The following is a 13331-nucleotide window of genomic DNA, read 5'->3' on the forward strand; positions in this document are numbered from 1 at the left end:
CAATTGGGGAGTGAATCAGCGGATGGAAGACCTTTCTCCCTCTCTTTCTGCCTCTCCTTTCTCTGTGTAACTCTGACTTTCAGATAAATAAGTAAATCTTTAAAAAAAATCACATGTAAAATATACACCCTTAAGTGATAAATAATTGTGATCCAGAGTTTTTATAAACAGATTAAAGTCAACAGCTGAAAGAGAAATACACTATTTGTGAACTTCCCATGGATGGGAATCGATCTAAGTACATCGAGAGAAAACAAACTTCCTTATAGAAAGCAGTTTTTAGAAGCAGGTGGTTGCCCCACTTCCTTCTAGAAAGGTAAGGCCGCTTCATAAAATAACCAGCAGGCTCTGGCTTTGCCGAGTTACCAAACCATAACATTTCAGAGCTGCGATAGATCCCCAGAAATTCCAAACTGTATCTCAGGTCACAGCTGGGGACAGTGGCAGAGAGACGATAGGAAGTCAGGCTGAGCACTCATTAGGGACCATGAGTTTCTTTGGGAAGTGGAGAGACACAGAAGAGAGGCCCTAGTGACAGGAGGGCCACATTTTCTTTTCTAATGTTTAGGGTAAGTAGTTCCCATCATACAGTTGCTGAGTATGTAGCTTACCGCCGTACTGCTGTTAGTTATCCAGCTAAAAATATTGATTGAGGTTCTACCATACACCTGGCATTGTTTTTGTTTGGAAGAACTGGGGTAACATAACAGTGGTAACCAAATTAAGCCTATTTTCTGGGGGAGGGGAGATGGTGAACAGACACACACATTCATACATTTCAGGGACTGACAGCAGGTACTGTGGATTGAAGCAATGCTTAGCATGTTTTCAACATACTTCCTGCCAGCATAAATGAGGTCCTTTATATGCTGGAGCACAAGAGAAAACCAATTTCCAAAAGGATTTTAGAAGAAGGGAAATCAAGGCTCAAAGCTTAGCATCATTCCTACTGAGATTTTCCTACCGGGATCAAAGGTGAGTACAGGCCAGGTTACTAGTTAATATGAGTGTGACAGCTAAGTCCTAGACAAAGGAGAGACCCTGGGCCTCCCCCAGCCAAGTCATTCTGACTCTGTCAGTCAGTGGCCCCACAGAAAATGGCAGAATCACTACAGCCACTTCAGAGCCACACCATCCACTGCGCAGAGGGACAGATTTCTCAGCTGGGTAGGAGCCACTATGACCTCTACAGTGACCTCACAGAGTCTTTCAGACTACAAGCAGCCAGAGCAACCTCAGCATCTACTGTGCCTAACAGTCTTAAAAGTAGTACTCTGCAGGGGCCGGCACTGTGGTGTGTGGGTAAAACTGCTGCCGCAGCACCGGCATCCCATATGGGCACTGGTTCAAGTCCCAGGTGCTCTTCTGCTATGGCCTGGGAAAGCAGTGGAAGATGGCCCAAGTCCTTGGGCCCTGCACTCACGTGGGAGACCTAGAAGAAGCTCCTGCCTCCTGGCTTCGGATCGGCTCAGCTCTGGCTATTGCCGTCATTTGGGGAGTGAACCAGGGGATGGAAGACTTCTCTCCCTTCTCTCTCTCTGCTTTGCCTCTCTGTCACTGCCTTTCAAATAAATAAGTAAATCTTTAAAGGACTCTGTGAACAAGCATAAGCATATTGGATTTGGGGCTTAGGATCATCCCTGTCCTGGCACTGCTATCCATTCTGCACGTAACTGGGGGCATCAGAGTTAAGATTCATCTTAAACATTACCTTTCCAGGGAGGCCTCTGTGGTCACCCTATAAAAAGGGCAATTGCCCTTCCCCAACAGTTCTTACCTACCCTCCCGGCTCCATCTCTCTCCTTCCTACCAATCTCCATTTTATTTAACCTCAACGGCGACTAGGATGTGACATCTATGGGAGCAATTTTTGGAAGAATAGGTTATTCCAAGCACCTAGAACACTTTTTTTTTTTTTTTTTTTGACAGGCAGAGTGGACAGTGAGAGAGAGAGACAGAGAGAAAGGTCTTCCTTTGCCGTTGGTTCACCCTCCAATGGCTGCCACGGCCAGTGCGCTGTGGCCGGCGCACTGTGCTGATCGGAAGCCAGGAGCCAGGTGCTTCTCCTGGTCTCCCATGGGGTGCAGGGCCCAAGCACTTGGGCCATCCTCCACTGCACTCCTGGGCCACAGCAGAGAGCTGGCCTGGAAGAGGGGCAACCGAGACAGAATCCGGTGCCCCGACTGGGACTAAAACCCGGTGTGCCAGTGCCGCAAGGTGGAGGATTAGCCTAGTGAGCCACGGCGTCGGCCAGCACCTAGAACACTTTCAATAACAGGTGCTCAATGAATGTATTCTTTGAGCAGCTAAATGAAAGAATGAGCACACTAATCAAGAAGACCCAAGAGGGATATGTTGGCTATTTCTGTTACCCAAGAAAAGAAGTCAGGAATAGATGTCATCTTTTAGAAGAAATTAGAGACCACAACCTAAGATGTCTACAAAGCATTGCTTAGAATAAAGAATATTAGAAGATTTCCACGTGCAGAATCATGAAGCAAGACCCCTACCTTACACCTTACACAAAAATCCACTCAACATGGATTAAAGACCTAAATCTACGACCTGACACCATCAGGTTACTAGAGAACATTGGAGAAACCCTTCAAAATATTGGCACAGGCAAAGAGTTTCTGGAAAAGACCCGGGAGGCACAGGCAGTCAAAGCCAAAATTAACTATTGGGATTGCATCAAATTGAGAAGTTTCTGTACTGCAAAAGAAACAGTCAGGAGAGTGAAGAGACAACCGTCAGAATGGGAAAAAATATTTGCAAACTATGCAACAGATAAAGGGTTAATAACCAGAATCTACAAAGAGATCAAGAAACTCCACAAAAACAAAACCAACAACCCACTTAAGAGATGGGCCAAGGACCTCAATAGACATTTTTCAAAAGAGGAAATCCAAATGGCCAACAGGCACATGAAAAAATGTTCAAGGTCATTAGCAATCAGGGAAATGCAAATCAAAACCACAATGAGGTTCCACCTCATCCCGGTTAGAATGGCTCACATTCAGAAATCTACCAACAACAGATGCTGGCGAGGATGTGGGGAAAAAGGGACACTAACCCACTGTTGGTGGGAATGCAAACTGGTCAAGCCACTATGGAAGTCAGTCTGGAGATCCCTCAGAAACCTGAAGATAACCCTACCGTTCGACCCAGCCATCCCACTCCTTGGAATTTACCCAAAGGAATTTAAATTGGCAAACAAAAAAGCGGTCTGCAGCCTAATGTTTATTGCAGCTCAATTCACAATAGCTAAGACCTGGAACCAACCTAAATGCCCATCAACGGTAGACTGGATAAAGAAATCATGGGATATGTACTCTTTAGAATACTATACCGCAGTAAGAAACAACGAAATCCAGTCATTTGCAACAAAATGGAGGAATCTGGAACACATCATGCTGAGTGAATTAAGCCAGTCCCAAAGGGACAAATACCATATGTTCTCCCTGATCGGTGACAACTGACTGAACACCAAAAAGGAAACCTGTTGAAGTGAAATGGACACTATGAGAAACGGTGACTTGATCAGCATAGCCCTGACTGTTAATGAACAACTTAATACATTATCCCTCTTCGTATTTTTTTTGTCTGTTCTACTTAATATGACTGGTTTAATTCTGTAATTAATACACAGTTATTCTTAAGTGTTGAAATTTAACTGAAATGTAATCCCTGTTAAACATAAGAGTAGGAATAAGAGAGGGAAGAGATATATAATTTGGGACATGCTCAAGCTGACTTGCCCCAAATGGTAGAGTTAGAAACATACCAGGGGACTCCAATTTAATCCCATCAAGGTGGCATGTACCAATGCCATCTACTAGTCCAAGTGATCAATTTCAGTTCACAATTGATCATAATGAAAGGACTAAGAGTCAAAGGGAGCACATAAGCAAGTCTAGTACCTGCTAACACTAACCGAAAGAATAAATAAAGGGGAGAGTGATCCAACATGGGAAGTGAGATACTCAGCAGACTCATAGAATGGCAGATGTCCTAAATAGCACTCTGGCCTCAGAATCAGCCCTAAAGGCATTCGGATCTGGCTGAAAAGCCCATGAGAGTATTTCAGGCATGGAAAGCCAAGACACTCTGGCAAAAGATCTCTGTGAGTGAGATCTCAGTGGAAAGAACAGGTCTTCAAAGAAGGAGGTACCTTTCTCTGAAGGGAGGAGAGAACCTCCACTTTGACTATGACCTTGTCTAAACAAGATAAGAATCGGAGAACTCAGAGGGCTTCCATAGCCTTGGAAACTCATGACTGGAGCATAGGGAGATTACTGATGCCATAGACAGGAGTGTCAATTGGTAAAGTCAACAACAGGAGTCACTGTGCACTTACTCCTCATGTAGGATCTCTGTCCTTAATGTGCTGTGCATTGAGATTTAATGTTATAACGAGTACTCAAACAATATATTTCACTTTGTGTTTCTATGGGGGTGCAAACTGTTGAAATCTTTACTTAATGCATACTAAACTGATCCTCTGTAAAAAAAAAAAAAAAAAAAAAAAAAGAAAAGAAAAGAAAAGAAACTATCAACTCCCAACTTGACTCTCACTGGGATTAAACATGACAATAGGTCTGATCTGATTTCATCATCATTAAAAAAAATCATCTATTATTTTTCACTTTATGTTTCTGTGTGGGAGCAAACTGTTGAAATCCTTACTTAATGTATACTAAGCTGATCTTCTGTATATTAAGATAATCGAAAATGAATCTTGATGTGAATGGAAGGGGAGAGGGAGTGGGAAAGGGGAGGGTTGTGGGTGGGAGGGACGGTATGGGGGGGAAGCCATTGTAATCCATCATTCGTACTTTGGAAACTTATATTCATTAAATAAAAGTTAAAAAAAAAAAATCACAAACCAGATGTTGAGCTTGGTTCCATTTTATGGAATGTTGGTAACACACCCAGTCATAAACAAATACAAGGGGACAGAGAATGAGTAAATCTTTAACCAAGGCACGTGAGTTGGTTGATTGACATGGTTGCCCACAACCTCTTCCTGTCTCTCTTTGGATCCACTTCCCTTCACACTTTGACTTTAAGCAAAGATTCACATCCCCAAGGATGCCCACCGTCTCTAAAACCATTACATATCCAACATTAGCCATGAGGAAGAGCACTGACGTGACTCCCCCACTTCCACCATAGCAGCCAGAATCCGTGTGAACCTGGATTCTCACACTGCAGCACCTGCACCGCAACAGGCACTAAACACCGCGTTGCACCAAAAGCAGCAGAAGGAAACAGTGCCGTTTCACAGAGGGCACATGGACTCCTCTCCAACCAACTTAGCCTTCGGCAGAGACCCTAAACTTTGAAGGTTTGTCTTCACAGGAACACGGAGGAAGCACAGAAAGCAATAAAGAGAAACAAGTAGGCAGGGGAAGAAGAGGAAGACCAAACAAAGGGAAAGATTAGGGACCACTAGATACCTCACCTACGAGAACTACGGGATTGCCCAGGACGCACGGATGATTAACTTCCTCTGATGGCTGCACAGCTCATGTTTACCACTCTCACTCTGCACAGTGGTGAGCTGCAGTATTTCAGGTGTCACCATGTCAATTTGAGAACTAAGTCACCACTAAGGGACTTGCCAAAGTTTCATCATTACTCATCAGCAGAAGTAGGACAAAATCAGGCCTGACAGCTGATCCAAACTCTTTTCCACTGATATGCACATGTTCCATGAGGGTTAACACTAGCAGGATATTTTCAACTTTATTAGCAAAGTAACTAAGAATTTTCCCACCAGACATCTCAAAAAACTTGAATTAAGAACTACATAGCTATATTTTATTTCATGTCTCTAAAACAGTTATCCCCAAGATTCTATGAGTCCACCTTCCTTCCGCCTGCCTTTGTGTAAGAAATATTTTTTCACATACACCTCCAAGAATATTTATTTATAAATCTTACACATGTACAACTAGGGGCCACCATACACAACTATAAAGCATACATGAAAAAAACATTTTTTTCTTGCTTTCCAATGAATCTTCTTGTACTCTATACTTTGGAGATCACTGCTCAATTATTGTTCTATTTAAGAATCTTATACATAAAAACAATAATGAACAAACAAAAATAAAATTATACATGAAGATCATAAGAAAACCAAGTAAGACTTTGAGAAACAACTATTAACACACAGATTTACCCAAAGTAAGGGTAGTACCTGCACTTGAAAGATGGTTATACTTCCATGTATGTGCAAAATGAAACAAAATGATCTGGAAATTTCTCAAATGGCTAAACATAGAATGACTACTTGTCTTAGTAATTCCACTCCTGGGCATATATACTATGCCAAATGAGACTCTATGTTTACATAAAGCTTATACACAAAAACAATTTTTTTTTAAAGATTTATTTATTTGAAAGTCAGAGTTACACACAGAGAGAAGGAGAGGCAGAGAGAGAGAGAGAGAGAGAGAGGTCTTCCATCTGCTGGTTCACTCCTCAGATGGCTGCAATGGCCAGGGCTGCACCAATCCGAAGCCAGGAGCCAGGAGCTTCTTCCTGGTCTCCCACATGGGTGCAGGGGCCCAAGGACTTGGGCTATCTTCTACTGCTTTCCCAGGCCATAGCAGAGAGCTGGATTGGAAGTGGAGCAGCTGGGACACGAACCAGCACCCATATGGGATGCTGGCACTGCAGGCAGCGGCTTTACCTGCCACAGCGCCGACACCAAAATAAATATATTTTAAAAATGCTGGAATGTGATCCAGCAGATAAGATGCCACTTGGGATACCCTCATCCCATATCACAGTTCCCAAGTTCAAGTCTTGGCTCTGCTTCCGATTCCAGCTTCCTGCTAATGCATACCTGGGAGGCAGTAGGTGATGACTCAAGTACTTGGGTCTCTGCCACCCATGGGTATGACCTGTACTGAGTGCCTGGCTTCTGGCTTCAAGCTGGCCCAGCCCTGGCTGTCACGGGAATCTGGGGAGTTAACCAATGGATAGAAGACCTTTATCTCTGTCTTTCAAATTAAAAATAAGTAAATCAATTTAAAGAAAACTTTGTATGCAAATGTTTATAACAGCACTATTTATAAGAGACAAAACATGGAAATAATTTAAATGTTGTCTTCATACAGGGGACGCTATTTAGCCATAAATAGAAATGAAGGGCTCACTCATGCTACACATAAGTTAGCACTAAAAACAATGCATGAAACAAAAGAAGCCAGACACAAGATATTCTATATTTATAAGTATTTATAAGCAATATCCTGGAAAACTAATTCTAATTCTCAGAGACAGAAAGATTAGTGGTTATTTAGAGCGGGGATAGAGGAATGAGAACAGCTAAAGGGCACCAGGTGTTGTTTTTTTTTTTTTTTTTTTTGAGGTGGAAAAAACATTCTAAAAACATCTGTGGTCATGGTGGCATATACCTGTGAACAGATTAAAAATTACCTAATTAGCAATGGGTGTTGCGGCACAGCGGGCTAAGCTGCTGCTTGCGATCCCACAAACCATACAAGAGTGCTAGTTCAAGTCCAGATCACTCTGCTTCCAATCCCAGCTTCCTGCTAATACACCTAGGAAAGCAGCAGCAGATGGCCCAAGTCCTTGGATCCCTGCCACCTACATGGGAGACTTCAATGGCATTCCTGGCTCCTGGCTTAGTCTTGGCTGTTGCAGCCATTTGGGGAGTGAACTGCTGGATGGAGCATCTCTCTTTCTCCCTCTCTCTCTTGTCACTAAGACTTTCAAATAACTTAATATCTTTAAAAGTATTGAATTTTAAATGGGTGTACAGTTTATATGCATGAATTGTATGGCATGTGAATTCTATCTCAATCTCATTAACACTACTTTAAAATATAGGAAACAGGGAGACATGCCTATCTCAAAAAGATCTAGAACTAGAGTGAGCTAGTATTTCATGGGTGACAGCGATCAAAAGAGAACAAGCTACAAGTTGGGCTGTGAGCTAAGATTCTGAAAGGTTAGGAGAAAGTTAAAAGGAGAAGTAGAGAGAGTAGTTCAAGGGAATTCTGAATAAATGTCTAAAATCATTATGGGGAAGAGGGAGGAAGTGAATGTGAGATTGTCACAACAGAACTATCTGGAAAAAAGAAAAAAAATCAAGGGCTGGAAAAGGTAACAGAAACAGAATCAGTCTAAACTGGCTACCAGCAACTGGCCAACTAATGCAGCCTCAGGTGCGCACCCTTATCTGTAAACCAGGGCAGGTCGGCTGCCCAACTTCCCCACGGGAGGCAAGGTCAGAGAGGTTAGCACCACAGCTAGGTTTTGTGAAGTGCCCAGCTCTCAGAAATACACACAGAAGCAGTTAGAAATAATTGATAGAACTTCCTGAACTTGCTTTAAAATAGCAGCAGCGGAGGACAGGGATGCAACACAGTGTGCCAGGCTGCCACTGCTAAATTGTACACACAACACACAATACACACACACACACACACACAGAGTATCTGCTTATCCCCTAAGTCAGAATCCCTCAAGGTATTTCAGATTATTACCAACCTAGCTCAGCCCTCAACACCAACCAACTCTCGCGGTTTCTAAACAGCAATATGTCAAAAGGGAGCTGGAAGATGGGGGTTGAGTGCAGATTGTGAAAATATCCTGATTGAGAAACAGTCAACGTGTGAGCAAAGCCCACAAGCAAAAGTGGCATTGTTTAGAAAAACAACAAGAAAACAGTCATCTCTGTGTTCACAGTGTAACAGAAGACACTTGGAGTTAACCATGAACTATTTCTTCCATACTAAAGCAAACAGCCAGTCTGCTTCCAGGGTTGTTTTCAAACCACCAACACCCAGCAGGCCCAGGATAAAGGAATCTAGCCCCCACCCCTCAAGCACAAAGGTGTTGGGAAGACTTGCAAACTGGCGGAACCAGACACCTTTCCAAAACACCCACATTCACCACGCATAGAGCAGACTGCCACGACCTTGGCAATGCCAGTGACATGGCCATGTTTGCTTCCCTGAACCCATATCTCCATAAAACCAAGAATCTAAACAAAGAGTGAGTTGCCTCCCCCCAAAAAATGGATTTTGTAGGGAAATTTAAAAAACTTGGCAATTGAGCCATATTCTTAAAATATGAATGTACAAAAATTTAAAGTATCTTCACTTCCCAGGTTTAAAATGCCTATCTCAAAAATTGCCATCGAATAATTTCCAGGGCCAGTGCTGTAATGTAGCAGCAGGAAAAGCCTCCGCCCGCAGTGCCAGCATCCCATATGGGCGCCGGTTCGAGACCTGGCTGCTCCACTTCCAATCAGGCTCTCTGCTATGGCCTGGGAAAGCAGTAGAAGATGGCTCAAGTCCTTGGGCCCCTGCACCCACGTGGGAGACCCAGAAGAAACTCCAGGCTCCTGGCTTTGGATTGGCACAGCTCTGGCCATTGTGGCCATCTGGGGAGTGAACCAGCAGATGGAAGACCTCTCTCCCTCTCTCTCTCTGTAATTCTGCCTTTAAAATAAATAAATTTAAAATAAATAAATAAATCTTTTCAAAAAAGAATAATTTCCAAATCAAGAAAGGACAGAGACATACACTACAGATACTTTGGAAACTCAGTTGTTCTCTTATCTACTGTAGTTTGCTGGAATAAAAGAACACAGAAGAATGGAACCCACATATTTCCACCTTCCAATCACCTAAAACTGTTAGAGGGAGGCACCTGCTGAGCATGGGTGCTTTTCAAAGTTACTTGCTCCCAAAAAACTGAGTTCTAATTTGCATTTATCTCTTGTAGTAAGGATCCAATAACAGAACTAAAAGCATTTTAAAAATCATTTGAGGCCGGTGCCACTGCTCAATAGGCTAATCCTGCACCTGCGGCGCCATCACCCCAGGTTCTAGTCCGGGTTGGGGCACCAGATTCTGTCCCGGTTGCTCCTCTTCCAGTCCAGCTCTCTGCTGTGGCCTGGGAGTTCAGTGAAGGATGGCCCAAGTGCTTGGGCCCTGCACCCGCATGGAAGACCATGAGGAAGCACCTGGCTCCGGATCAGCACGGTGTGCCAGCCGCAGCACGCCGGCCGCAGCGGCCATTGGGGGGTGAACCAACAGCAAAAGGAAGACCTTTCTCTCTGTCTCTCTCTCTCACTGTCCACTCTGTCTGTCAAAAAAAAAAAAAATCATTTGAGAGGCAGACATAAAGAGCGCTGCCATTCACAGGCTCACTCCCCAAACGCCTGCAGTGGACAAGGCTGGATGGGGCCCAAGCCAGGAGCCAGGAACCTAATCCAGGTCTCCCAAGTGGGTGGCAGAATCCAATTACTTGAGCCATCACTACTGCCTCCCAAGGTCTGCATTAGCGGGAAGTTGGAGTCAGGAGTCAGAGCCAGGAGTTAAACCCAGGTACACCAAGGAGGGATGCAGACATCTTAACTGCTGGGCTAATGCCGGCTCTCTGAAGCTTTTGTTCCCAACACTATTGCAGATGACAAACACACTTAAATCCAAAGCTTCATTTTGCATTCTAACAACTATTTTATTTTTCCAATTCATATTTCATGTTCCAATCAAAATAAAACCTTAACGCAATTTGGGTTTATTATGACTACATGTATTTTATGGATTGGAAAACTGAGACCAAGGTGGGCATTTGGCTTAGTGGTTGGGGCACCAATGGAGAGGTATGGAAGTTTCTGGATTCAATACCAGGCTCCAGCTCCTGGCTCCAGCTTCCAACCAATGCAGACCCTGGAAGGCAGAAAGTGATGGCTCAAGTCACTGAGTTCCTACCAGGATCAAGTTCCTGGCTCCAAGCTTCAGCCTGGCCCAGCCCCAAGTGTTGCAGGCATTTCAGGAGTGAACCAGAGAGTATTCGTCCTCTCTCTCTTTTTTTTTTTTTTAATATACACAAATTCAAAAACCGTAATAACTGAGGCCCAGATAATGGAAGTAGACTGATGAGCCCACAATGATTGAGAGGCGTGCTCAGGGTTCAAAGCATGGAGCCTTGCTGTGAGCCCTGGGCTCACCTCCATGGTGCTTTGGTGTATGTGGGGGGGGAGGGGAGGGATAAAATGCATCGCAGAAAACACACACACACACACACACACACACTTCCTAATCAAATATAATGTTCATGCCTATCTGAGAGAAAATATTTACCAGCTGTGTGACCTTGAGCAAGGCTCATAGCCTCTCTGTGTGAGGACTGTTGTGAGAACTAAATGAATTGTATCTCAGTCTGGTATACAATGTTGTACAAAAGTTAGCTTCATCATCATCATTATTAGTGCATAAAAATATAGTTCAACATAAGACATGGTGAGTTAGAGGCCTAGTTTTATTTCTCAAGCTCCTTGTAATTAAAACAGAGAAACCAATTGGAAATCTTCCCAGATAGCTTACCTACAGAGAGTGCCTTCAATTTTAACATAACCAACTATGCAAACTCTTCTTTCCAGATTAGAAACATGCATTCCGATTTAGCAACAAGGGAAAGTATTCAAATCTGCCAGGGCTGTTATCAGTGCCTTCAAATAGATAGGGAAAAAATGCCTTGGTGAGCAATGGACCCTTCCTGTAGTTCTTTCCATAATTCCTCTAAAGAAAATGCTCACTCTTGCACGCTTATCTCTGATTCCAACAGCATTATCCCTGTTTTTTTTATCAGAAAAAAAGCTCAGAAGGCCAACCTTATTCTCAGAGCTATACGGTTGCATAAAGACTGCCCCAGAGAGGCCACCACTCTGGATCTCCACCAGCAGTTCCTAGGGCTTCCTCCACTTTGTGCTGACCCTGGAGAAGCTGAAGATGGTGGTGTCCCTCTGATGCCACAACTGACACCTGGCTTCCTGTGGCTGGGAAGGTGCAGGGAGGTGCACCAGGAGATGGACAAATGGACGCATCCTGGCACTCTGGCCGGGTAATTGTGAAATCACCAGTACTACCACGAAGGCTTTGTCGGGACACCTTCATTTGCAGAAGCACCTCCCTCCCTCCGGTTCATTCATCTTCCCATCGCCCGGGTGAAGTCCCAGGGAGGAGGATCGACCCCCATCCCACAGAAGAAGTGATCATTGAGGTTTCTCGGTTTGCCAAGACCTCATCACTATTTGGCCTGAGGACTTAGCATTAAGAAACCCACATCTACATGTGTTCAGTCCGTGGCGCTGTCTTCAGTTCAAAGATCCTTCCAGATTCCATCGTAATAACACAACCACGGGCAGCTCCAGCATCTATTTCCATCGTAATCACACAGCTCGGACAGCTCTTAAATACATGTCCATTGTAATAATACGGTGCGGTTCAGGCAGCTCTCAAATACACCCTTCCTTTGAGCCTCCATTCTCATTTAAGCAGAAATGAGCCCTCCTCCGAGGCTTCTCCGCCTTTGGCAAGCTGCCAGCACCCAGGCCAAGAGCCGGCGCTGTCACGACCAGGCGGTGGGAAGTGGCTGGGTGCCCAGGGGAGCAGCCGCAGCAGCAGGTGGACTTCTCCCCAGGGCGCTCCGACCACCCCACACGCCGCGCATTCAGACTCCAACCCAGCTGGGTGAAGTCGCCAAGTGTGTCACTGCTCCCGCCCCTCTCCCCGCGGCCAGAAATATCCCCGGGCTTCCTTGGGTTCCAGGGCTCTCTTCGTTGGCCTTTGCATTCAATTCGCGCGCGCGTCTGAGGAATCGAGAAAAGCCACCGAGCCCGGAAGACAGCGCGTGGGAAGACGCAGGGCGCAGGCTCTGTATTCAGAGTCCTTTCAACAAAAAATACGCTGGGGTCAGTGCAGACCGAGCTCAGCGTCGCCCTCACCTTGCGGAAGTTTATAAAAACCCGCCACCTGGCAAGGAGCCCCAACCTGCAGTGTCCAAGAGGCCCTAGGGACCGACCTTCCCTGAGAGTCCCAGGGTCTCTGCTCAGCGCGAGCCTCCCCGGAGTCCCTCTCACCTCCCCCATCTCTTCTGCAGCCTGTCCTCCCCTTCCTCCAACCCCCACCCCTGCCCCCCAGCCTCACCTGGAAGGCAGCGCCGGGGGAACTCGGGGCGCGTCGGTACCAGCTGGCCGGGCTCCGAGCCGCGTCCCGCGGCCACCGCGCTCTGCAGAGCCGCGGGGAGAGCAGGCGGCAACGCTGGGACGCCGCCACGCCCCCTGACACCCTGACCTCCCTCTAGAGAGCTAACGCTGCAACCGGAGACGCTGCCCCCGGGAGCGCCGCGCCGCCCCGGGGCGTGCTGCCTGCAGGGGGACGGCGCGAAGATGGGAAGACCTGGGTTCACCCGCACTTCGGCTCTCCTGCGCGCAGGCAGAGGGCACCCCGGGCGCCCTTCCTCGATCTTCCTCCGGCAGTCAGACGGGGACAGCGTTT

The 13331-nt window shown here is 45.7% G+C and overlaps 1 protein-coding gene across 2 annotated transcripts in view; it reads right to left on the reverse strand.

Annotated features, from left to right (window-relative positions):
• RUBCNL (rubicon like autophagy enhancer) overlaps positions 1-13117 on the reverse strand; it is a 43994-nt gene extending 30877 nt beyond the window's left edge. For both annotated transcript variants that reach the window (XM_008259985.4, XM_008259983.4), the window contains exon 1: positions 12981-13117. The gene's annotated coding sequence lies outside the window, so the exon portion shown is untranslated. The remainder of the gene's footprint in view (positions 1-12980) is intronic.
• Between the last annotated feature and the right edge of the window lie 214 nt (positions 13118-13331).

This window comes from Oryctolagus cuniculus, chromosome 9 (assembly GCF_964237555.1).
Source record: "Oryctolagus cuniculus chromosome 9, mOryCun1.1, whole genome shotgun sequence".
Classification (NCBI taxonomy): Eukaryota; Metazoa; Chordata; class Mammalia; order Lagomorpha; family Leporidae; genus Oryctolagus; species Oryctolagus cuniculus.